The 26163-nt window shown below is 41.7% G+C and overlaps 1 protein-coding gene across 3 annotated transcripts in view; it reads right to left on the bottom strand.

Moving 5' to 3' along the window:
- ERC2 (ELKS/RAB6-interacting/CAST family member 2) overlaps positions 1-26163 on the bottom strand; it is a 926792-nt gene that overhangs the window by 87198 nt on the left and 813431 nt on the right. Inside the window, exon 16 of one of the 3 annotated variants that reach the window (XR_016512310.1) lies at positions 8566-8753. The exons of 1 other annotated variant lie outside the window; for it this stretch is intronic. The gene's annotated coding sequence lies outside the window, so the exon portion shown is untranslated. Of the gene's footprint in view, positions 1-8488; positions 8754-26163 lie in introns of those variants that run through there. One more of the 3 variants, XM_090282949.1, reaches the window with a different exon arrangement.

Below are 26163 nucleotides of genomic sequence, written 5' to 3'. Positions count from 1 at the left end.
TGAGGTGGCAGCCTGCAATGCTCAGAACCCCTCACAGAGGTACAGATTATTCCTCTAGAACAAATCACATTACTTTAGGACTATTTGTGTGATATCTGCATAGATACCAAAGAAATGGTTGTTAAATAAACTATCACCTCCCAAGTGCCACAAGAAGTCTGAAACCCTGAGAAGCCATGTGATCAGCTTAAAGCCCCATCTTGTTCATGGAAGTGCAGGATTCTTGGCTGGAGTATCACTCAGATCCCCTCCAAGTGACCTCTGTATTGTATCCCATCATGCATGGGGGCTGCAGGTGAGAAGAGAAGACAACTTGGAAATACTTTTCTCACCAAATTCAGTGTTTTTGTTACTATTATATATACTAGCCTTTGCCACATCTGTTAAAATTGACTCAAATAATCATTTCTTACAATAATTGAGTATCTACAAGAAATGCAATTTCCAATTAAAGAAATAAGAGATAGAGCTTAAAATAATAGCATGTTGACTCAAAATCAGCAGTGTGACTATATTATCAGCCTAATGGTTAAGGAATGGGGGTGGGGGGCGGGGATCACTATGTGACTTTGGACAAGTTGCCTAGTGAACCTAGGCCTCAGTTTCTATATCTATGAAGTAATCATAAGATCAGTACTTAACTTCATAGGTTGGTAGGAAGACTAATTAGGTTAATCCAACAAAGCACTGAATATAGTATGTGTCCCAACGAGCTGGATAAATGTCTCTAAGATTTTAGACTTGTGCATAATCAATTCAATTACTTTGCATGAGTTGTTTGCAAGTTTTGCTCAAGAAACTGATTTTGGATAATCTGCCTTCCAGAGATCTTCCGGAGATGTAACACTGTTATAGTATGAGTCTTAAAATTCCTTTGAATCTGATTAAATCCATTCCTTGTTGTTAGGCCTGAGCTAGAAAAACCCTGGCCAATGCCAGCCAGATGTACTTGTTGAATGGCCTTTTTACTGAAGATTTCAGGAAGACGAGGCTGCTGGAGGGGCAGCCAAGATGACAGCATTGATTAACAAAAGGGGCATATTGTCTGGCACATTCTTCTCTGACCTAACCCTCCTCCTGCCTCAGAAGAAACTATTCTAGAATGGAAAGTTTCCACCAGAAACATCTGCTTGCCAGATCTGTCCTGACACTGTAACCCCTTGTGAGAGCCATCAGGCACTGAGGATTTTCCTTTGGATCAGGAGCTACCTGACAAAGGCACAACCAAACTTCAGATTTATCATGAAAGACACAAGAAGCACAATTTTGATGGGGACTCCTTTTAAAAGATCAAACAATCCTGCATACTCCTCCACCTAAGTAATATTATTTTTCTTGTCATTTGATTCAGAAAAACACCTGATGATGAAAAGCTCTAGGAATTCAGTAATTTTTATAAATTAATAATTATTTTGTAAGTCACAATACTTTGTATACACATATCAGAAATCATCACACATATATTTATGAGCTGTGTGTTTTGGGCAGAGGGGGGTGGATTTGAGACTTCCCAAGGGGATTTAGTCCACAGGTAGAATGTAGTTCACTGATTTAAAATGTAGAATTTGTTCCCTCTAAACCAGGGTCTTCAAACATCAGCACTAGTGATATCAGGGGCTGGATAACTCTTTGTTGTGGGGTCTGTCCTGTGCATTATGAAATGTTTAGCGTGGTCCCTGGCCTCTATCCATTAGATACTACTAGTGCCCTCCTCACACACAATCTGGTTGTGAAACCAAAAATATCTCTGGACATCACTAATTCCATGTTCATGACAGTGGTGGGCAAAACTGCTGCCAACTGAAAATCACAGCTTTAAACTTTCTCCACATTCTAGCTTGCCCTACTGAAAGCTGTTTATTGAGGCAAGCTGTGCTGTACAAGAAGAGGGGTGAATATGGGGCAAGGAATGCTCACTTGGAATATTCATAATTGATATGTATGAGATTTTCATTAGATTGATGATAATAATGAGTTTATCAATCTAATTATTTATTTTGTACCTCAGAGTTGATATTGCAAGTGGAGTTCTGGGGATACTAAGAGCCTTGGACTGGTAGAAGATCAGAGATTTATTCCTACCTCTACCAGAAGCCAACTATGTGACCTTTGGCAAATCACACCCTTCTCTGGGCTTCAGTTTCCTTATCAGACTAAAAGCTCATATGGGGCACTGAGGCAGAGGATGTAAAATAGAAGGGGACTTTTACCATCCACCACTCACTAAAAATGCGATAATGGACTCACAATTGGCATCAGAAGCAGCTAAAAGCTCAGTCACCATTACAAAAAGTAGCATCCATGAAATAAAGCATACACTCATGGAGGTTATCCCAGAATATAGAGATGTAATATATGAGGGTGAAGATGATGGATATGAGCATTAGATGGTGAAGAACCTGAGGATAATAGGTGCACTAAAAGATTAGGCTAAAACTATGAAAAGAAGCAATAAATTTATATAGATGGAAAACATGTAGTAGGTTAAAATGGCTTAGTGATCACCAGGAAAATTTAAAGGTGGCAAATACCAGATGTACTCTGGCAAAAGTAGTGACTTGTTTACACAAAGAAAAAAATTCACTATCATCTAATAAGATAATAACAGGCTGCCTGTAAGAAGCACAGATCTGGGCTGTCTCTGGAACTCACAGACATAGAAGTACTTCCCACTATTATGCACAAGACAAGCATGTATGTCTGCCATTTTCCCTGCCCAAGCCCCACTTTTTGTTTTTATACGTGGGACTTCAAACTAAGGATTTTTGTTTTTTGCATTATATCCCTTTTTTCTTAAGAACCACTTTTGACATGTATGTTTTCTTTGATTCCATGTTCATTATAGTGGCTTGTGATGTTCAAGACCAATTCAGGAAGAGGATCGGGGCCAAGAAGAAAGCCGATGAGAGCAGAATACTTGTCCAGAGAGCAGGTGAGTTGGGCACAAGCCACACTGAAGGCTTTCCAAATTGCATGTGACCCATCCCAGAGCAACTGAGTCAGAGTCCTTGAGGTGGGGTCTGGGGGAGTGCCCACTTGGTTCTCATGAAAAGCTTGGGCTGTGGTGATCCATTGGTATTGACACTATAGGCCCTGATGTGTGGCTTCTGGACAGGTGACTGGAGAGGCAAACCTAGACATCATTCATGCTGTTGACCACAGCAAGCTCACCACAAGGCCATCCTCTGCAGGTCCCAATCAGGGCTTCACACTGTGCAGACAGGGACCAAGGAGGTAATATAAATGAGGACCATGAGCCTGGTGTAAGCAAGGGACACATTAGTGACCAGTAAACTGGAGAGGGCAGGCTGCGACAAAGAGGATAGCTGTGGGAATCTCTGGGAATATGGTCTTATGTAGCTGGATCACCTAATTTTCCCCCCGAATACAGAAAGCTACATTTAATGAGATACTTTCAGGTTTTAGGGACACTGTGTGGGCCAGCCGAACTGGCACTTGGGCATGGTTAACTTGTATCACAGGCTCAGATTTTTCAGGTCTGCAGACATGGTCCCTTTAATCAAAGAAATCCTCAGTCTTCTTAGAAATAGCAAGTAGAAACATAGGTACTTCAAATGACTATCTTCATTAATTTGCTAATCTTTTAAAAAGCTAGTCAGAACGCCGTGAAGTTCAACCACTCCCTGTCACTTTGTGTTTAGCCAGGCTTTGTGCAGACAGCCAATGAGCTGTCCTTTAAGATGTCAGAGCTCATGCCACAAGTTCCCTCCTATGGGAGAGCTCTGCCTCTCTGAAGAGAAGAGGACACACTGGAGCCTGGAACCCTGGACTCTCACTTCTAAATGACAGGAGAGGGAGGAACAGCTGGGGCAAGGACATGAAGTGATTCAGAAGCCAGAGCCAGTTTTGTACTTCCTCTATAATAACGACAATTGATGTGAACTACCGTGTGCCAGGCATGGTGTTTCGGCTATACAGTTAACCGGTAAGTCCTCAAGAGCTGCCTTTGGGTGGGTGGATGAATAAATAAATGAATCAGACATCGGTTTTATTTCACATTCCTAAAATCAAGCCTCTGCATTGCAGGAGCATTTGGAGTTGCATATTCTCTTCTTTCATTTGTCAACTCTTTGTGAATGACAAACTTGTGCAGTCAATGTGCCAGGCACTGAGAACAGAGAGAGGACCTGCTCTCAAACTGTGCTCTGGCTAGGACAGATGAGACATGTGTAGTGATGACTTAGGGTTAAGAAGGCAATGGGTAGAGGCAGTTCCTTCCTCCTAGGAGCTGCTGGCCATACCCAGAAAGATTCTCTGAAGATGCCCAGTGCCCTCCTAAAAGCATTGTAAGAATCCTCCAGGGAATAATAATTGTCCCCCATAGGCAGTTTAGCTCTTAAGAAGGAAAGCAGCAGAAGCTGCCCCTGAAAGGAGGGATCTCAGAGAGGAACCAACAAAAGGAAGAGAAATGCATGCCAAGGTGTGGATGTCACATTTGGGCATGGTGTGACTGCTGTTAGTATCGTATCATATCGTAACGTATCGGCAGCCGTCCGTCTCGAGAGACAATGGTGTAGCTTCTTAAGAGTCTATCTGCACCGCCGAGAATGGCTGTGCAGTCCGATTCGGGAGTGACACGGTATCTGTCTCCTCCCGTGTTGAATCGACATCTTGCGATGACGCTGGAGTGTCCTCTCCAGTGAAGCTGAAGCTACAGAGCCTGGGCAGGGTGATATGGAGGGTCTGCTGTTGCCCATGCAGCAGACCCCCCCTCTCTTCGCAGCTGAAGGGTCCAAGGGAAAGATGGAGTCAATACAGCTTGGTTTCAGGTGCGCCACAGGAGTTGCCGGTGTTGACTACAACGTCAAACCGCCTTAGGGACTCCGGCTCCGGATTTTCTGTCGGGGTTTACTCCCTTAGCCTTTCCCTTGAAGAGGTATGCCGCAAGGCAGCGGAGGTTTTTTGGAGTCAGAGTTTTCCTTCTCTGATGTGCCCTGTTAGTGAACACGAGGAAATCTCAGTCTCTGTGTGAAAGAGGCCTTTCCCTGGGGTTCAGTCTACAGGAAGACTTCAGGTGTTTTCACTTCAACCTTTCTGTTGTGGCAGCTTCTATCGAAGTCCCAGCTAGTAAGGGAAGTGGTGCCAGGTCTCCGGGCACATTCTCCCTTACCCCCCACTACGCCACCATCCTAGACACATACGCAAATGAACACGTGGTTATCCTTTAGTTCTCAACCTCAGGTCCACAAAGAAGCCCTCCCTGCCAGCCCCAGAGCCTGCTTCCCTCTTCTCTACTTCTAGCTCTCTTATCCCTCAAAGTGTGACAATGCTGACGTCTCTGGCCTCTGGGCTGTGGGCCCCCAGAGGGTAAGGACAGGACATGCCTATCTTAGTCACAGCCACCTGAAGCAGACTAGCTTCTCCTCTAATAGGAAGGGATTCCTGGCATGTCAGGGAGTTCACACGATGAGCAGATTTCCCTGGTTTCCTGGAAGAACTTGACTAGGCAGGTGAAGCCAACAGGCCAAAAGGCCCCTGGGAGCCAGCGCTTCCCTCCGCCTACCCTCATAGATAGCTCCTCTCGCCTGACCTCTCCTTCCTCTGCTGAAGATCTCAAATGAAAAGCTTTTTACACAGCGAATAATACCCCAGACTGCACTTGTGCCACATAAAAAATACTTTCTGTTACTGTGAAAGAGCTGTTGAGAGTCAGAACAAAATCCTGACAAAAACCCAAACGAAAAGCATTGCCCTGTTCTTGGCTCTACTAATTCGAAATCTTAAAGAACGCCTCTGTTTCCGTTTTATTTTTTTAACAAATTATATTTAAAATATATGCTTCCCTTCCTTATTGTAAAGAGAATCCTAAGGGACCATTTTTTTCACATTTAATAAACATCTAAACAGCTGCTTTGTTCTCAAATCACATGGCACACTTAATATCTCAAAGATCAAAATTAGCATTCACAGGTAAGTTTTTATAGAGCTAAAACCTGACGAACACGGTTATTATCTTTCCTTCAAGTGAAGACAGCGGGAATTACACATCAGCTCCATTTGTGTTCCCACACAGGTGAGTTTCCCTCAGCGTCTGGCACCTCCAGCCACACTTAGTCAGTCACAGTGTGTGGCTGAGGACTGCACCTGCCTGGCCAACTCTGAGAGAGAAATCCATTCAATTACATGACGCTAAGATTAAACTAAACTCAATAGTTTCTTAATGATTGCAAAAGTCCTTTCAGATGGCTACATTATAAGAAAGGCCATTAGTATTAATTACTATGTTAATATAAGGTCACTATATATATTTAAGTATTAATATATTAATATGTTAATGCAGAAGGACATTGGTTGAGAAATATTGTACTGTATGGAAAAATACTTCAGTGACTAAGCCTATTATTTGTCATTTGTAATTTTCTCTCTTTCCTCCCCTTCCTCGACATAGACTCCCGCTGACACCACAGACAGTGAGTGTGTTTGGGGATCAGAAAGAAGGCCAGTGTAGAGTGGCAGAGCACTGGGGGAGGGAGGGAACAGTAGCAGGTGGGGCTGGGCAGGAAGGCAGGGGGGCGAGCATGCCAAGCCTTGTAAGCTTAAACCAAGCATTTCTATTCATTCCAGCACAAAGGGAAATGCCCGGAGGGACTTAGGAAGTGAGTATATAAAGTAATTCACATTTAATAAAGATCACTCTGCCTAACTGATGAATTTATGCCATAAGCCCAGGATTGGACCACAAGCTCCTAGATGATGGTGCTATAGGTGCACTCCTGTTACTGCCCTCACTTTATGCCCTTGCGGAGGTTTTAAACCAATAGTTCGCAAACTATTGTGTGCAGCAGAATCACGGGCAAGTTCATTCAAACCCAGCTTGCTGGGCCCTACCTGCTAAGTATTCGATTCAGTAGGTTTGGATGGGACCTGAGAATCTGCATTTCTAACACGGCCCCAGGTGATGCTGAGAAGCAGGATGCTGGTCCAGGCAGGGCATTTAGAGAGCCAGTGTTTAAATTTGTTTGCTTAATACATCTGTCAGTGAAGGGACATGAAAATTTTTTCTCAAACAAAAGAAACAATCTGTGGTTTGAGTTTGACCTAATATGGCTATCATTTATTCTATTTTTTTCCTTTTCTTAAATTATGCCCTTTAGCATGTAACAAGTGGACTAACCTCTTCATGCAGAAGCACTCTGAAAGGAAATCAATTATTGTGATTAGACAAGATGAGGCAGTTCAGACACTGCATCACCAAGTTTAATTATAAACTGAATGTCATTCAGAGATTTTGTTTGTTTGTTTGTTTGTTTGGTGAAAGTACATGATTTGTGTAGGCAGCAATTACCTGCCTTGGTCCAGAAAGGATATGAGCTGGAGAGGCATCCATTGAGCTGTTCCAAACTGGAAATTAAATTAAAGTTTGCCTTGGAATTCAAGAGTAAAACCTACTATGGCCCATCCTATTTGGTTCACAGCACACAGCATTGGTGAACACATCTGCTTTAAGAAGAAGTTGTTCGATAATGTTGTGATAACTGTGTTTGGTGCCAGTTTGGTACTGGAAATATTGGGGGGATCATTTTGTAAAGAATACAATTGTCTAACCACTGTGCTGCATACCTGAAACCAATGCAAAGTAATATTAAAAGTAAACTTCAATTGACAAATATAAATAAATAACATAGAAAAATTAAAAAGAAGATGGTTGTTCAAACTCTCTTTCTTGAAAGAACTTCCAAAGATTCCAATTTAGGTGTTTATTACGCCAAAGCAGAAATGCAATGATGAATGTAAAGTAAACAGAGACTCAGGACCAACAGAGGAAGAGTATGTGGCAGACCTGGGAGAGACCACTATGCAAGAAGTGCCTGGGAACTCTGAGAATTTACTGTGCCCTGCCACATGTGAGGCTGTGGCTCCCACATGCAAATGTCCATCCACTCAGAAATTGTGATTGTGGCCCAACCAACAATGAGCAGTCCAAACTTAGAGACAGCAGGGGGCCTGGGGGTTCATTAGGAAGCCCTCTGGCCTGAGGCCTACAGGTCATAGGTTTACATTCTGCTTAGGGAAAAACTGGTTAGACATACCCCAGAACTGTGCAGGGGTATAATTAAACACCAAGGGATAGTCCTAAATGAAATCTCATCTACTCAGTAGTTATTCAACAGTTATTCATGGTCTTAGAAGTTGACCCTGGAGGGGGGAATTCAAAACATTTATAGCCAGAGAATCAAAACAAGAAAGGCCATTGAAAACCATAGATCTTAAAAATAAAATAACAAATATAAAAGTCATGAAACAGGAACCAATGAAGGCACCATGCTCTCTGTCCACAAAGCAAGACACAAACAATACAAGGCCAATGTGACAATTTTCCTCATGTGGATAATGAACCTGGATTCTTGTTCTGTGCTAGTGGAAATCATGGACCAGTCTTGACTATGAATTAAATACAAAAATAGCACTCCCTACACTCTAGCAAAATAATGAAGTGTATGTGAGTCCCCATATCCAAGGTCACAGGCAGATTCTCTTCGAAAGCCCACTCCCCATGGCATTTGCAGTTACCCACCTCCAAAAGGGTAAAAGTAAACATTGGACCTGCTCTGGTGTTACACTGCCACCGGATCCTCCCGCTGTCTCCCTCCTCCTCTTCTTCTTTACAGACAGGTAAAGTTGGATCTCTTCAAGGAACTGGGGGCTCCCACTCTAGGCAAAGGTTGGACAGGTGATCAATGTACAGCATGAGATTTGACTGTGCCTCCGTGCCTCCAACAGAGCTGGATCATCTGGGGCAATGAAAATTATAAGCAACAAGAAAGCAGTATTAACAGCAAGGGTAGGGAAGTCCATGCAGCACACACCATGATTTCCTACGACACCCGCAACCATTCCGTTCCTAATTCAGTCATTCCAAACACTCATAAAGCACTGTGCCGGGTTCTGGGGATATAGTAGTAACCAATATAAACACAAGCTGGGCCCTCATAAAACTTGCAGGCTATTTTGAACAATGAGACAAGTAATTAAAGGACAATAGGTAACGGAACTTAGAGGATGTTGTGCAGCACAAAAACAATGGCAGCCAACCCACACTGGTGGTCGGTGGTCAGGGAAGGCTTCCTGGAAGAAGTGACATTTAACACTGAACCCAGGGGACCCACTGAGTTACCCAGACAAGACTGGGATGTGTACAAATCTGAGAATGTGCAAGATTCTGAGATGAGAAAGTATGGCTGGTCTGAGGGGCTGAAAGCCCTTTGTTCTCAGGAATTCTCTAGCTCATAATCCTTCACCCAATCAGAGCACCAGATTTGGAGTCTACAGCTCTCATCACAAGGTGCTTCTCCAATCCCCACAATCCAGACGTGTTTCAACCTCTTCGGGTGGGATCTCAGGAAAGGAAAGAACTTAGAAAACAGTTTGTTTTATAAGAAGACAGAAAAATCACCAATAATGAGGAGTTGAACACTATACAATGGACCCAACTGCAGCAATCTGTTTTTTTGCACACCAGCATCACATGTGAGTGGCATGCCATGCTCACTTGGGACAGTCAAAACAAGACCCTCGACTGTAAGTAGACTTCTTCCCTTCAGCTCTACCTTTGCCCTTCCCTTTCCTCCAAGTCCCTGGGAAATCGCAGACAGAGGGCTTTGCTACTCTTCCCCCTGGTGTTTTTAATGTCTAAAAGGCTACCACACACATGGTACCTCCTCTCACTTGCCTGATGCAATGAAGGAAAATCAGATAGCTTATGAAGCCAATCTTATCAAGGACCTCCACACAGGAAAACAAAGCAAAATAAACAAAAAACCTGCAAAAGCCCCAGTAGCTTGAGTGCTGCCCAGGGTTCCAGCAGTCTTTGCATTATGAAAGAGACCACTCACTGAAGGGGATGGTTAAGACATGGCAATAGGCACACGGTCATTTTACCAAAACACATAGTCCAAAGTAGCTTCCCTTTACACTTTCTTATTATCATATCATTCAAGTCTTCAAACAACATCCCTGATGGAACACAGGGAGCAAGAAAACCCTCGCTTCTAAAAAGCAGAGCAGGCAGCTATTTTTGAGACAAAGAAAGGATGTCTTTTTAACCTATGACAACAGAAATTTGTTTAGGTTTTCCCTCTACTAAGAAAGTAAGCAATTAGGTTTTTCCCAATAAAAATATCCCTGTGCATGTGCAAACACCAGAGGCAATCATATAATTACCCTGCCCAATAAGATTCAATTGCTGACAGTTGAGTTCTCACTGCTTGTTAACTTCAGATCACAATGAGGTCTTTACGGAAGCCCTTTCCCGTCTCTTTACAAAGGTTCCTGTGATGCTCTGAGCAGTCCCAGCACTACCTCACGCAGGATAATCATCACAAAATGGCCAGGGCCAAGGCCAGCCTACTCTGACTTCCCTCTGAAAAAATTTTAAAAAGAAACTCGAAGAAAGACTGGCTTAAACACTCTGGCTTCATTTGGGGATCTCACTTCTAAATATAATAGTAACCTTTCACCCCCACACTTTAAGTGCCGTAATTATATAATTAAAACCAATTATGTCATTTAACAGAGAGACTTTTTCAAAATCCACAGCAAGCCAATTACCTCAATCATTGACCTCAGAAAATTTCCCACACTGACCTGCAACAATGAGGATTGAGATAAATTTAGACACTGGCTTCCGAAGTGAAATGCCATGGACTAGCAGAGTGGGTTGTAGCTGGCCTAGATTCTTCTAGAATCTAGGAGCTGAACTGAATTCACTGGCATCTAAACAACTACTTGTATGCAAAATGCTCCTAGGATCCCAAGATATCTGCTTAATTTTCATAACTACTCAAATAGTATTACCACTTCCATGATGCAAATTATTAAAAGGAGGCAGAGAGAGAGTTGTGGAGTTATCGCAAATTATGCAACAAGTTAATGGAAAAGCCAGGGCAAAGAACTGAGTCTTCAACTGCAAACCCAAAGCATCTTAATAGCAAGTAGTGTGGGGTGCATGTGTTTATTCTTCTGGGCCTCCATTCCTCCTATTTTGATGATCTTACCCCAATTTTCCTTTAGGGCAACATATTTGCCTCACTTTCAGCACACATTGGTCTCAAGGGATTTAGGGGTGTGCTGTCATCTAGGACTCAAGTCAATCAGCTCCTAGCATTCCCTTAGCCACAGCATTGGTTCAGAGAGAGACCCTGACCCAATCAACATCGATGGCACACGCTGTGACTTTGCTGAGAATCTTGGGAGTCTCACTTTTCCTAACAGGGCTTGCATGTAAGAGGAGGGAAGATCTGGTTGAGCATTCATTTTGCTACCACAGAAAGAGTAAGGGAGAATGGAGCCAAGAGAGGCAGAGAGAAACTGTTTCCAGGAAACTCCCTGAATCCTTTCACGCAGCGGCATTTAGGACATGGGACTGCTGAATAGCACACGAACAACTATGAACATCACCACTGCCTATGGCTTGGTTACAGCTGCCTGGCTTGCTTATAGGGATGCACTTAATTGACCGTGGCTCTGAGCAGCAGTCCTGCCTCCTGCTCACAACATAGTTAAATGCCTCCAATTTTTGAGTTATTTAAAGAACATACCATTTTATGTGCAGGAGGAAGCACTTTAATCTGAAAAATGATTTTTATCACAAACTAAACATCCTTGTAACTCTTTGGTCCTCTGCGTTGGTCAAAGTCATCTCTCCTTGGAGCTGAGACAGCTGTCGGTGCCGAGAAGGCCTGCCTCGACCTTGCACTTTGCCCTGCTCAGTGGCACTCTTATGCTCTCCAATTCCCAGATCCATATGGGATGTGAGACACCAGAACACATGTACTCAACAAAATGAAGCATTTCTTTCTTTTTTCTTTTTTTCCCAAGCCTTGAGGAAAAAGAAAAAAAGAACAAGAATTCCTCTAATGCAGGATTTTCAATCTTGGCACTCTTGAAAGTTTTTGCTGAGGCTGCCTTATGCATCACAGGATGTATAGTAGAGTCCTCTGGCCTCTACACATCAGATGCCAGTAGCAGCCCTCCCTCAAGTTGGGAAAACCAGAGATATCTCTCAACATTGTCAAATGTTTAGGGTCTGGCTCAGATCACCTCTGGATGAGACCCACTCCTTTCATAGAACATTTGTGGTATTTATTGGATTTGCCTCATAACGTATTTGAAAATATAAGTCTGTGTAGTATTGTGTGAGGAGTGAGGGGACCACATATTCACTAGAACTTTACAAGAGCCATGTAAGGTATTCATGAAGGAGAGCTGATGAAACAGGAGCATCCAATATAGCCATACTGCCTTCTATTGGGTCCTCGAAGCCATGTAAGACACAATGGCCCATTAAGGACCAGGGTGGGGGAAAACTATCAAATGAAAATGATTTTACCTAAAGATCACAAAGAGGAAAAGGATGTGGAGGGGAAAAGTAGAAATGAAGGACAGGTATCTATAGGGAGAGTTTCAAAGTGGGTATTTGATTTCTCACTTCCACAGGAAAGACGATGAAACCTTAAGAATATTGCTGGGTCTCCTAGACTCAAGTTCAGACAAAAAGGTGGAAGAGGCTGAAGTCCAATAGGAATGATCCTTCCAGCAAAGATATAAAACTCACTCTGCAGAGAAAAAGCCAAAAATGGTAAAGCCTCACTTATTTGGACAAATGTGGTCAAAGTCATTTAAAATAGGCAAAATTGAAGGAATATAGACCCTTTTTTAAAGGAAAGGTATTTACTTTCTTTCAAATGCCAGTAGTAACTAAGGGCAGACTGGCAGAGCTCCTTCCTTTCCAAGAATGAGAAATTAAGATAGATTTCATTGAACTAGCCTATGGATTCTTAAGCCTTCAAGGCCTTTGAATTGGTTGATCCTCTCAAACGCACTAATCAGTTACATCTTCACCCAAGCAGCTAGCTGAGTCCAGTGCAGGAAGTCCACAGTAGTGGGGTTTCTGGTAAGGCTTTGCTTCAAGGCAAAGACTTCTGCACACCTCAAAGTACTGATTTCTGATCAAGTCTGTCAGAAGAATCAGATTGGTTTGTATGTGAAGACTGATCTTTGCTGGGGCTTTATTGGAAAATGTTTAGATACTAGCGATTTTCCTCAGTAGAAGTTCCAGTGCCTTGGGTGTTGCAGACATGTATGGGGGAATTTAGGCTATCAGAGCTGGGTCACCACGGCTTCCTCAGGTCCCAGGGAACTCCTCCTCCAGCTAGCACCTTGTTCCAGCTATCCCATCTATCTGGCCCTCATTCTCCAACTGCCTCAATTCTCTGTTACAACCAGTGATATCTGGCTGCTAAGGTGTGACTATGTCTCAAATGAAGAAAGAGAAAGAATAAAGGAGTCTCTGAGGAGACTTGGCCCACTCCTTATTGTTATTTCAAGCTTATTTATTGTTTGGTGAAGAGGTGATATTTAAAGCAAACAATACTAGAAAAATAAGAGGCCTATCTGGAAAAACTCCAGCGATTGTTGATATAGTGAAAATTTTTGTGCAACATTGATGTAACCTGGCAGCCAAGGAGAGTGAATTGGAATGCGCATGTGTGAACAATGACAACTTCACTGTACTAGTCAGTGGGGACGTAGACACCATTGAGTGATCATGTGTACTGTGTGGCCATTGTATTCAAAATGACTGAGCAAGTAGAGCAATGAATCTGCATCAAATTTTGTATGAAGCTTGAACATTCCTCAATGGAAACTATTTGAATGACTCAGAAGATTGCAGCTATGGGCAACTGATGATTGGCAACTTCATCACAACGATGTACCTGCTCATGCATCACATCTCGTGCAGAGTTTTTTGGTGAAACATCAAATCACCCAGGTGACTCAGCACCCCCTACAGCTTAGATTTGGTTTCCTGCAACTTCTGGCTTTTCCCAACATTAAAATCACCTTTGAAAGGGGGGAGATTTCAGACCATCGATGAGATTCAGGAAAATATGATGGGACAGCTGTTGGTGATTGGGAGAACTGTGTGAGGTCCCAATGTGCCTTCTTTGAAGGGGAGTAGGGCATCACTGTCTTATGTACAATCTTTCCTGTATCTTGTATCTTCTTCAATAAATGTTTCTATTTTTCATATTACATGGCTGGATACCTTCTGGATAGATCTTGTAAAAATATTCATCTGGAGGCTCTGTAGATGTCAACAAGGTCTTGTGAGCTGTATAAAGAGCTGTTCTTTGTAGAATTTAGAATTAAATCTGGGGGAGCTAGTCCTCAACTCTTGATACATAAAAAATGAGTTTCTCAGTGCATCTTCCTGAGGATAAGTGCCCCCAGCCTACCCCACTCTACTGGTTATTCTTCCTGAGATAAAAGAAAACAGTACCCCACTTCCCAATTCCAGAGGGCACTAAAACCACAGCATAAGTTGTGTATGTTTTGATGGAGGTACCTCCTGACTGAGTCTATTCACTGGCACGTGAACATTTTGTTTGTACCAAAGACATTAACCAAGATGGGAACATGGGTCTGCTTGAGCAGACATGCGCCACTGCTTCCTAAACATAAATAAAGAAATAAACAAACCAAGGCTCTACATATACCTTAAGATAATTACTGCCCTCTTCATGTCCTTCTCAGCATGAAGTGTGGAAGTGGAGTCTCACTGGGATTGGCCAGTGTCACCACAGTTCACCCTTATGACTGAACAAGACTCCTAAGAGCAGCAACTCCTTGCTTTAGCCAAAGGTAGGCCTTACTCCCAAACATCCAGAAAAGAATTTTAACAGTGTGTGGAATCCAGTAAATGTAGGAGGTGGCATCTAGAGATGAGCTTCAATAGATCTAGAAATTTTATACATCATTTGGTATAGGCATTTCCATGCTTTATTTTGAGGAGTGGATTTATGATTTTTATCATATTCTCAAGTTAGTCTGAAACCAAGGCGGGGGGGGGGGGGAGCAATAGTTGTTATAAAGCTCTCCTTTAATTAAAAAAAAAAAAAATTTCTGAGCTATAATTTACATACCATCAAGTTCACCTATTTTCAGGGTAAAGGTCAATGATTTTGAGTAAGTTTAGAGAGCTGTGCAACCATGACCACAAACCAGTATTATAACATTTCTATCACCTACAAAAGATCCTGTGCTTGTTCATAGTAAATTTCCCTTCATTTTTGCAACAGAAGTTACAGGGTTGAAAGAAGGCTCTTTGCATATCTGCAGAGGTGATCCATTTTTCCTCCTTCTCAAGAGCTCTACTAAAAAATTATGTGTTGTTTCTCTGAAATTCAAATATAACTAGGCATGTTGTATTTGTATTTACTGCATTTTTATTTGTGAAATCTGGCAACCCTAATCTAAGACCAAAGCAAAATTAAGCAAGTAAATGCACACTTTTCTGGAGCACTATAAATAGGCATGCATATTTAATCAACTTTAAGACTTCCAGATTCAATGAAGGTTTCATTTAGAATGCAGGTTGAGAACTAAAGCTGCAAAAACAACCCGAAGAATTCAGGACCCAATTTCTGTTTACAAGCAAGCCAGGGACCTCAGGCACTCATAAGGTTATGCGCTACATTTGCCTTGAAAGGTTAAGAAAGTGGATGTAATTGTTAACCTTGCAGCTCACAATCAGAACAAGAAATGTGACATTAGAGGCACAAATTACCAGGAAATCATTATTAATCCTTTGAAGGATCACACATTCCTTTGAGAAAACAGAATACAAATTAAGGGCTTTCTCCATAAAAAAAAAAAATCATGTATATGCATTCACAACATTTTGCATAGACATTTTTTGATTTGGGGGAGGAGTCAAAGATTCTGTGGGAAGGGAAGAAGTCAGGGTAATGGCAAAGGAGTTGTGTAAGGCGAGGTCACTCTCAGACATCAGTAGTGAGAACTATAACAACTCACTGAACTCCATGGGCTCAAGGTTGATCATTGTAAAATGAACAGGTTGGCCTGACTCTGTTCTTGCAGGTTATATCTCAAGAATCTAACTGACAGGTATCTGAGGAGGGCCTAAAGCACTACACATGATTTAGTATTAAAATAAGTTTCAAAACCACTGGACTACATGGTCACCAAAGTCATTAAGCTTCCAAGTCATCTCATTATCTGATTGCAGATTCTATAGAACAGGGGTCAGGAGACAGTTGGGGAAGACCTGGGAATTCTTCTTCTTGGAGTCTGAGGAAAAAAGGCATGTGGCAGGGACAGAAAAAACAATGTCTTTGTCCTTTCTGCTCTTAGTTCTGCAATGTGTCTTTCCTCCTTTGTGCTGCTCTCTCTTTCTCCATACGGGAAACTCAAATCTGGCCAGTTTCCCTTTGGTAAAATAAAAACAGTTTTCCACTTCCATGAACGTAACTTAATCAATTTTCCATTGGGCAATAAGGAAACAGAATGATCTATATCATTATATAATAACATAAAGTACTATACTAGTATTCTATGTGGATAAAGAACATGGGTGCCTAGCTCTGTGCTTTAGAAATAGTATCTTTTTTGTGCCTTATAGCACCTACAAAGTAGGTCCCAGTAGTATCATCCCCATTTTCCATAAGAGAAAAGTGAGAGAAAAAGGATAAATGACTTACAGAATCCACACAGCCAGCCAATGGTAAAAAGGGATTTCAGGTCCTCATGTCTACGCTCGCAGCTACTCTGTGTTGAAGAAATTCACTATAACAACTATGACTTTTTTAAAAATGCATGTTTTATTCATTTGTTTTCTCTCAAAAATAAATAATCTACCACTTTAAGCAGATCTACCATATGCATGTTCATCACCTCAAAGGAAAATATATTATTTAGTTTTGGAGTTTTATCTTATTCATTCTTGGTCCTTGAAACAGCACAAGAAATGAGTACACTCTGTTCTTATTTGTTGTCATAAGATACTAGTGGCATGCTGGGAAAAGCATGCTGGGAAGTAATGTTCCGCACTGTGTTAAGACTTTTCATTTTTAAACAGAGCTTGTATAAATCACAAAGTTGACAAATTTCATGGCTTAGTCATGGCTAACATATCAGATTTCATGGTTTGATAGAGATTAACAAAAAAAATCATATTAGAGTTGCAACTATTAGTAGATTCTTAGATATTTGATAAAGAAACTCCGAGCTCTCCAAACGCCATGGCCCACTGAACACCACGGCCACCTTTCCTGCCCCAGATGCAGAGCTTCTGTGAATCCAGGGAGCAAATGGGACCCTCCAGTGTGTCCCTCGGTCACCTCCTGGCTATCTCACCCATGAGCCAGGGCTTGATGGGCTCTAGGGAAAGGTCTAGCATCCAGGGAATAAGGCAAGGTTTAGCATTTATGTCCCAATTCCTAAGAGTGCAGGGAGAAAAAAACACACACCTGTTTGTCCATAACCCTGGCATTTGACCCTAACATCGCATGCACTGTGGGGAAGAAGTGAATTATGATAGTTGTTGAAGCAGAGATATGTTAGGTAAAAATTAAGTTTTCATATCTTCAGGAGGAGGCAGTTCAGCAGAGGCCTTGTTAAAAGTAGCGGCATGCAAGCAGACTTCAAAAAGCCTGCTGACTGCCCAGCCATTTGGCCTGAGGGCTCTGCATATCCTCTTTTGGGTAGGAGCCCCACTTGCTTGTCAGCTTTGCATAAAAGACAGCCAATTTGTCAGCCATTTGCTTTAATTCTTTCCAAGTCTTCCTAATGATAAACTCCCTATACCTTCTGGTCTTCAATATCATATATCTGACTAGAGAATGGAAATTCACTGGTGGCTCGACCCGGTTTCCTTCCCAGGCAATCCTCTTGGGTCTTATAGGATGACCTTAATCAGAACCACATTACTGGGCTAGAGGAAGTCCTTGCACAGAGGCTGGCAAGACACTATGGCAAATTAGTTTCAGAACACGGAAGGCCAGATTGGGAATACAAATTGCAGTTATCTACTGTGTTTTCTTTAGTTGTGACAATTAAGGCAGGGTGCCTAACTCTTAAGAAACCAAGTTTTGGGTAAGCAGCAGCCACCTAGGAAGGAGTTCCAATGATGTCTGAGCACAAGAGTCAGTTGTGGAAACTGAAAGACTTCACATTCCACGTTTTCTGGACATGAGCAAGGGTATTCTCATTTTATCCAGATAGGTTTTTATATTTCAGTAGCATCCTCGATGGGTGGAATAAAAATAGAATTGTCAACTAAGTGTGTGTATGTGTTATGTATATATATAAACATACACAAATTTACATATATTCCAATCCATGTGTGTTAGATAAATAAAGCATATTTTAATAACAACAATAACAGCTATCATTTATTATGTCCTTATCCGACAAACATTATGCTAAGCACTTTCCATGCATTATTTCATTTATGCTGTCAACAAACTAGCATGTTAAGGACTATTGTTGCTCATATTTTATCAATGAAAAACCCCTTGTATTAGCCACTAAGTAGCAATAGAGCCGTAGGTCAAATCCAGGGGTGCCTGACTCCCGAGCCAGTGTTTTTAACCGCTGTGTCTTGGACATTCTCATCAGTTCCATTGAGGTGAGTGGCCAAGGTGCCTCTGAAAAAAAAAAATACTAATTTCCTGGGGGCGGGGACGAGGGAGCATGTTACTTCCCTAACACGTGAGTGTGAGAGCTCTGCCTGCAAGGCTTTGGGAGGGGGTGAGAAAAGGGAGAAGTTGTTGCAGAAACCCACAACCCAACTCCTTCACAATTCTGCCCAGGACTAGCCTGCCTGGAGACACTCAGAGAACCAGAAGGACCAAGGGGCTTAGTGGAAATCTGTCCCCCCTCCAATTTCAAACTGATAGCCTTCCCTTCTCATGAATGGAATTGCCCTGGAGATCTGAGGCAAGAAACATTTCCAGTGTGCCTCTACCTTAACTAACACTGTGGGGGCAGCTAACAATTACAAAAGGAATGAACTTTTTCATCAAAAGCCCGTCCATAAAACCATTTCCCAGGAAATGTAACACAGCATGGAGCTGGCTGACTGCAATTTTCCACCAACAATGAGCATCATGGGGCACAGGTACTATATTTAAACGATTTTCCTCCAGCTTTTTGGCAAGAGTCCCTCTCAAGGAGACTTAGAGTTGGGCTGAGGTCTCACTCCCCTCCAGCCAGCAGGATTGGAATGTTTAATACAGCCCTGTGTCTTCAACACCCATGTGTAAAACGCCAATAAACAAGCCGGCAAAGACCTGCAGGCCTAATTGCCTTTTAACTCCACCAAGATGATAAACTCCCAGAGCAAGGAAGGAAAGACTCCCAGGGATTTAACAAGTTTATCTGCCTGCCACTTGAACATTTTCTGTCTGCCTACACTTCAGTGAATTCACCAATAAAAGGATAAAAGGGCCCCGAACCTCAGACCCCTCAATGGCCCAAAAGCCCCAGATTCAAAACGTATGTCCAGCAAAAATCAACCCAGTAACCGAATTTTGTTTCATGTATTTGTGAGGTCTGGAGCAAGGCAAGTGGGGCTGCTTGCCCGTTTCTAGCACCCGCCATTTCCTGTTTATTGACCACGACCTACAAATCTTCACCTACAATAAAGAAAACTGTTCTCACAAGGAAACTGGGAAAGAAGTCATCCAGAAACCTCTAAAATTCAAGTCAGGGAGCTGTACCAACCAGAGAGAAACCATATGGGTCCCGGTGGCAGAGGAATGGAATGTGATCATTGATGGTGATGAGCATCGTCACTTTTGAAAGACATTTTTCATCTCTCCCTCCCTGAACTGATTTCGAGTTTAGTATTTTAGTTGTTTTTGTTGGTTTGCACACTACCACCCAGAAGAAAATTCTGAGAACTCTGTACCAACTGGAGTTAAACTAGAAAAGCAAAGAAAAACAAAACCAAAAGACTTGGGGTTAGTACAGCAAGGTTGTGTCACTCAAGATGTAAACATAGGGCAAATGGGCATAACCTCTCCGGGAGGTCACTTCACAACATTTATCAGTGTAAATGTGCAACTTGCCTTGTGGGGATTTATTTTAAAGAAATTATTGGACAAGTACATGATGGGGAAGCCCAAAAACCTTTAGCATTCTAATAGGAAATAGTTAAAAGAACTAAATGCTCGTCATTTCAGACTGGTTAAGTAATGCAAAATATTTATTTTCTGCACTTATAAAAATGGTACTGTATGTATATATCAATTAGTGTGTAAAGGTGTCCAACATACAATGTTAAGTTCAAAAAGCAAGTTATAAAATCATTTATAATATATTTTCACATTTTTTTAAGAGGCTAGATATTGGCTGAAGACTAGAAAGACACATAAGCTCATCAAAATGTCAATATTTCTGGATGGTGAAATACTTTTGCAAAGACTTTTGAGTTATTTAAAATTTTTAGTAATGAAAATGTATTGCCTCTAAAACCAATGAAAGCACTAAAGCTAAAAAATAAAACATCCCACCACCACCACCATCACCACTATCACCACCATCACCACCACCACCAGCATAACCAGCATCACTAGCACCATCATCCTGACCATCACCACCACTACCACTACCACCACCATTTTCCTGACTAAGAGAAAGAGAATCACATGTAAAATGACGTATGAAAAGAAAGATTCAGCTTTCTTTTCTCAAGGAGACATGAGCAAAGAACATTAAAGGATTTAGTTTTGATTTAATTAGCATGTCTAATTGTTGTACAAGTATACTGTCCAAAGAGATGAGAATAAATGGTAAAACTGTAAGTGGACTAAAAAATCCCAAAAGGTATATCTCCCAGGTGGCCCATGCTTCTCTCTTTCCTCAAATCAGGGTACAAACGCTGAAAGCTCCTCTATTAAGCAAACCTGTTCCACTTAATAAAACAAGAGCAGCTTTAGAGTAGGGTGCTTGCCAAATAAAAAATCTGAAGCACTATTTTTTCTATTAAAATCTCGTCCATGTTTTTCTTATTGGAACCTGGAAACTGGACAAATTCTGAAGGAATCCAAAGGAATTTCTTTAGAAAAGAATTCTGTTAACACCAAAAGCTCCCCAAGCACTACACAAAGCAAATGCTAGATTGCATTATAATGAAATGTAAAAGCAGGAGTTCAAACCCAAAATGACCTAAAAAGACACAATGTGTCCTTCGCACCAGGCTTAGTGTGCATTGGGGCTTATATGTTTGTACACTTATCCCCATGCATTTCTGCATCTCCCTGCTTCATAATTTCATAATCAGTTCCAGATTTTCTATTTCTCTCACATTATAAGGCATGGAATTCTGGATTTGGGAGATGCAAGGTTTAAGAGTATAGAAGTACAGTGGAAAGTATGATAAAAACCAAACCAAAATTGAAGTTTTGTTTTATACCCACTGAGACCTAACAAATTCAATGCACACCTCAGGACCTATTAGAAACTGTCAGAACAGGGACACATGTTAGAACATGGACACATGTGTAAGAACTTCATGTGTAAGGGTGACCCTTTAATTGGGACTCCTTACCAACGAATGGAGCTCTGGGAAGCTAAAAGCATTCCTACATGCTGTAATACATCAATGATAGGTATGTCTGCCAAAGCACTATAATACTACTCTCAAAATTCAGACCTCTGTCCCTGATTAACAGACTAAACTGAGAGATCATGTTCACCTAGGATAAATTCATCTCTAGAGTTCAAAGACAACTGGCTTCTCTATGGGTTTCAATTGGAGGTTTCTTTGAAAGGCTGTTCTCAAATTCATTAAAGAAATTTCACTGAGTTCACAGACTTTGGCATTAAATAGATAACCTGAACTCTCCATTGCCCTGCAAAATGACTATTCACCTTTGAAGCTCTGCAAATTGGGATTAAGCTGGCTGTTTGCCTTTTACCCCAAAGATGACTCCACTCCATTGATCACTGAGTCCCAGGGCAATCACCTGGTTGATTAATGATATCAAATTTATCACTATAATGTGTCTCTTCTAAATGCACATCCTTTCATGGGTAGGCTTTGTTATAATTTTTGCTTTCGATGTAGAAGTGCTGCTTGTTATTAATGCCCTCTCTCAGTAAAAACTTCAGGAAATCATGTTTTTAAAACCCAAGTTTAATTTTCAACTAACTTGAAAGATAGGTGGAATTATTAGATACATAGACTCCCTACTCAAAAGCCATAGAGGTTGAGGCATCTCATCTTTGGAGCAGCATTTACTGGCTTTTCACAGTGACACTGCACATTCCTGAGAGGGCTTGGCATAAACACATACCCCAGCCTTCAGCTCTCACCCTCTAACCCCACGTCTGCTTCCTGAGCACCCTGTAATCTAAAACATCTCCTCTTCACAGGTATATGGTCTTGGATTTGTCACGGTGAATGCGAGACTTTACAAGACCAATAAAATGACAGCTGCATGGAGGGGATGGGGTGGCTTTTACGGACTCTGAAACACCACTGCCTTTAACTCCCAGGGATCAGAACTTGAAAGCACTCTGATTCACTTAGCTCTGGGTTTGTCGTAAAGTGAAGGCTAATCAGATTTCTCCCAACTTGCAGTCCTATCTTAAATCCCCAAGCTTCTCCTATGCAAACTTAACTGATGGAAGATGTGATTATGCCTTCTCAGGTCATAAATTCTAGATATTTATAACATAACTGTTGTCATTTAGGTCAATTAAGATGCTTTTACTGGCTCAGAACAACTACCTATGGGTCTTGTCCAATACTCTGACAGTGGTTTATGACCCTTAGGGTGATTTTATCTTCTAGGGATATGAAAGATAGCTGTGCACAGAATGGTCATAAGACTCTTGAAGCATTTTTCCCATATTATGATCAACTATGCCCATTTCCAGTCTGTCTGTCCCTGGAAGCTCAGACCCCTTCCTTATCCATAAAAAGAAAAAAAAAAAAAAAAAGAAATAAAGAAAAAAAGAAAACATTGTTTGACTCTACAATTTCCATTAGAGTTGGTTTCTTTGATCATCTTTTCTCCTCCAAAGACCTGAGAAGGGAGATAACACCTCCTGAGACACTGATAAAATTCCCAACTGGTGGGCTGGCCAAACACCCAGCTGGGAAATGCCAGACTTTCCATATGCATAATAAGTCCCTAAGACAAGTCAGTTTTACTTTTCACCTGGGGCAAACTGCTCCCTCATGAAAAGAAGAATAGGGTGACAAAAAAAAAAAAAAAAGAATAGAATAGAATATATTTGGGGATTTCAAATAGACAAGTTGTAGCTTCTTTTCCTTTGAAGAATATCACTTATTTACCACTGTCTTCCTCAAGCTATTTATTCTTTCAACAAGGCTCCTGGACACCCACTGTATTTCAGGCACTATACTAGGTGGGGAAACAGAGATCAAGGAATTTCCAGACTGGCTACAGGCACAGAGACACATTAATAATTATAATACCAAGTGTTAATAGGCAACAAAAGAGTCATGCACAGCAAATTCTAAAAGAACTGAGAAGTGGCATTTCTACCTTTGGATGGAAGGAGGTAGTAAGGGAATGTTCCTTGTAAAACAAAAACAAAAAAAAAACACAAAGAATTCCTAGTCTGAGGCTTAGAAAATGCAGAGACAGCTAGGCCATTTGGGGGAGAAGAGCATCATCAGCAAGGGGAGCAGAAGCAAAGACATGGGTGTGCGGAGGAGACAGCACATGTGAGAATGCCAAGGCGGTCAGTGCTTGGAGCGTCATATACCTGATGAGCCATGGTGAGAGTTCAGGCTGGAAAGGAAAGCCAGGAGGAGATATGGTAGGGCTCTGTATTCATGTTCCATAAGCTACTACCTTTCTTGTTCAAAGGAGACCTGGTATAATAGCACACTCTTCATGAAAACAACCTGGAGATAGTGGAGCAGGAACTATTTTTTTTTCTCACCCAAATCTATTTGCTCCATTGCCTCCATTAACAGCTAGCATTGTCAAATCCTACAAACTAACTTGACAAATGTAACTCCTTGAAACTCAGTCACACTTCCATTTGTAGAGGACACTGCTTTTGATTACCAATCCCACACTATTTCCAGAAGCCAGGTGAAATGCCCAAAATTCTACCTGGTAAACATATACTAAGCACTGACTCCACAAAAGACACTGTCCTGAGATGAGTCAGAAATGTGGTGGAGGAGACACGACCTCAGCAGGCAGTGCGATTTTTTTTTAAAGAGTTTATTTATTTATAGAGAGAGGGGAAGGGAGGGAGGAAGAGAGGGAGAGAAACAGATGTGAATGAGAAACATCCATTGGTTGACTCTCATATGCGCCCTGACCAGGGACTGAACCCACAACCTGCCTGACTGGGAACCCAACTGGCAACCTTTCGCTTTGCGGGACGATACCCAACCAACTAAGCCACAATGATCAGGGCTGTGCAGTGTGATTTTGAGGTACACAGTGACATACCCTGGGTCTTAAAATTTAAAGGTCTTTTATTAATTTGATTTTTTTCTTGCATTTCTGATGAGGATGATTTGGTTGGATTTGGCTGAAAAACACATCTACTAAGCACAAAGAGATACAGTGTGAAGATGTGCTCTGGCAATAGCGTGTGAAAGTCTGCCATATGGGAAAATGCAAGCTACCAGCAACTTACTGAAATTAGCTGCTTAAATGTACTAGAGAGATCCAGGGTCAGAAGGTGATAGTGCTGACTCAGGCACTCACAAGTTTCTCAAAACGATCAAATTGTAGCTCATTTTCAAGACTAGAAGTTTTTTTCTGCTGCTGTTAAAAAATTAAGATATTTGACTTTGCTTACTTCTGTATATTCTAACCTTGTTCCAAAAAGGATTAAAGCACCTAATACCAAATAGAAGAGGCTCTTAATACCGGAGAAGGGAGGAGTTAAGGCTTGAGTCACACGGGCCAAGCAAAGGTCAAGTTGGTTCCAAGTGGGATTCAGATTGTGCTAATGAAACTTTTAAGATCCTCTAAAATAGTATATTCTGATTTAAAACAATCATCCAGCTGCTGGGTAACAGGGGAGGAGCTGAGCACCCCTTTCTAGAGGAAGTCTGGGAACCATGCAGTTTATCAGTTGCATAAAAGTCTCAGATAAAGAATTCACAGTCACTCATTTGTTCTCTATGCCCAGATGCGTGTTTACATGTCTTTTACCCATAGACCAGTGTCGAGCATCACAGTGTAATGTGGAGCCCCTGGCTTTACTGACTGGTTGGCATTTCTGTTTCAGCATCTGGGCAAGTTACCTTATACTTCAGTTCCTCAGTTTCTACATGTAACTAATAGTAGTCTTCACCTTAGAGGATTATTGTGAAGAGTGCAAGAGTTAATACAAGTAAACAGTGCTTGGCGCATATTAAATGCTCAATAAATGTTAGCTATCATTATTAATTTCTAGTTCTCTCCTAAGTACATAGAGGACAACAGAAATAAAGGCCATAGCTTTGTCATAAGGAGCTTACAGTCTAGCTTGAACCAAAATCGTCATAGAGGAAACAATTGTGATAAAGAAAAGGAAAGTTTGGGGTAAACTAAATGAGGATTCTAAGAGCCTCATGAGGTCAGGAGAGAGGGAGATAATGACATTTTCAAAATTTTAGAAGAGGCTGGGCCCAACAAGTAGTATTTAGGCAGAAAACAGGGCATTTCAGATAATGCCAAACAATAGTCACAAAGACATGGAAAAAAGAATAAACACTATATATTTTTAGAAGAGGAAAAAAATACCTCATTATCTGGGAATGATGGAAAATTAATAAAAACTGCCCAGGGAACCCATTTGGGAAGTATAAGAGGACAGGGTAGTGGTAGTTGAACCTAATGTAGCTAAAAATAGGAGGACCTGGCAATCTGTCATTGGGGGAGGAATGCAGAGAAAGTGGTAAACCTGTCTGGGGCAGGCAGGTTAGATGAGCAGAGAAAGATATGAGTCAGGGAAACCCCCAAGAGGCCAATGGAGGGGTGAGGCGATGTGCCTGCAGCAGACCAGTGCTGAGACGACAGAGAGGAAGTGGGGGATGAAAGAAGGGCTGGCTGGCCTTGGTCAGTGATTAGACAACTATCCATGAGGTATAAATGCCCAGGATCTGGGCTTCCAGAGAACCCTCTGATGCCCAGCATCGCCACTCAGCAACCTGAGCCCAGGGCACTGACTCAGGATAAGTTTGGCTTCCTCCTTTGCAGAATGGAAGTGAGTGCTTACTTCACAAGAATGACTCCTGGCTCATCGCCAAGTGGTCAAAAAATGGTAACCATTTCTTTGGTGTTGGCATAAGGAAGAAGAAAGAAAAACCAAAAAGCAAGAAAACAGAGGTTCTTCTATACCTGGTCC

This window comes from Furipterus horrens, unplaced genomic scaffold, assembly GCF_987537825.1.
Source record: "Furipterus horrens unplaced genomic scaffold, mFurHor1.1.pri manual_scaffold_7, whole genome shotgun sequence".
In the NCBI taxonomy this organism is placed as follows: Eukaryota; Metazoa; Chordata; class Mammalia; order Chiroptera; family Furipteridae; genus Furipterus; species Furipterus horrens.
The sequence above is the reverse complement of the archived record's forward strand: the minus strand, read 5'-3'. Positions and strand labels throughout refer to the sequence as shown.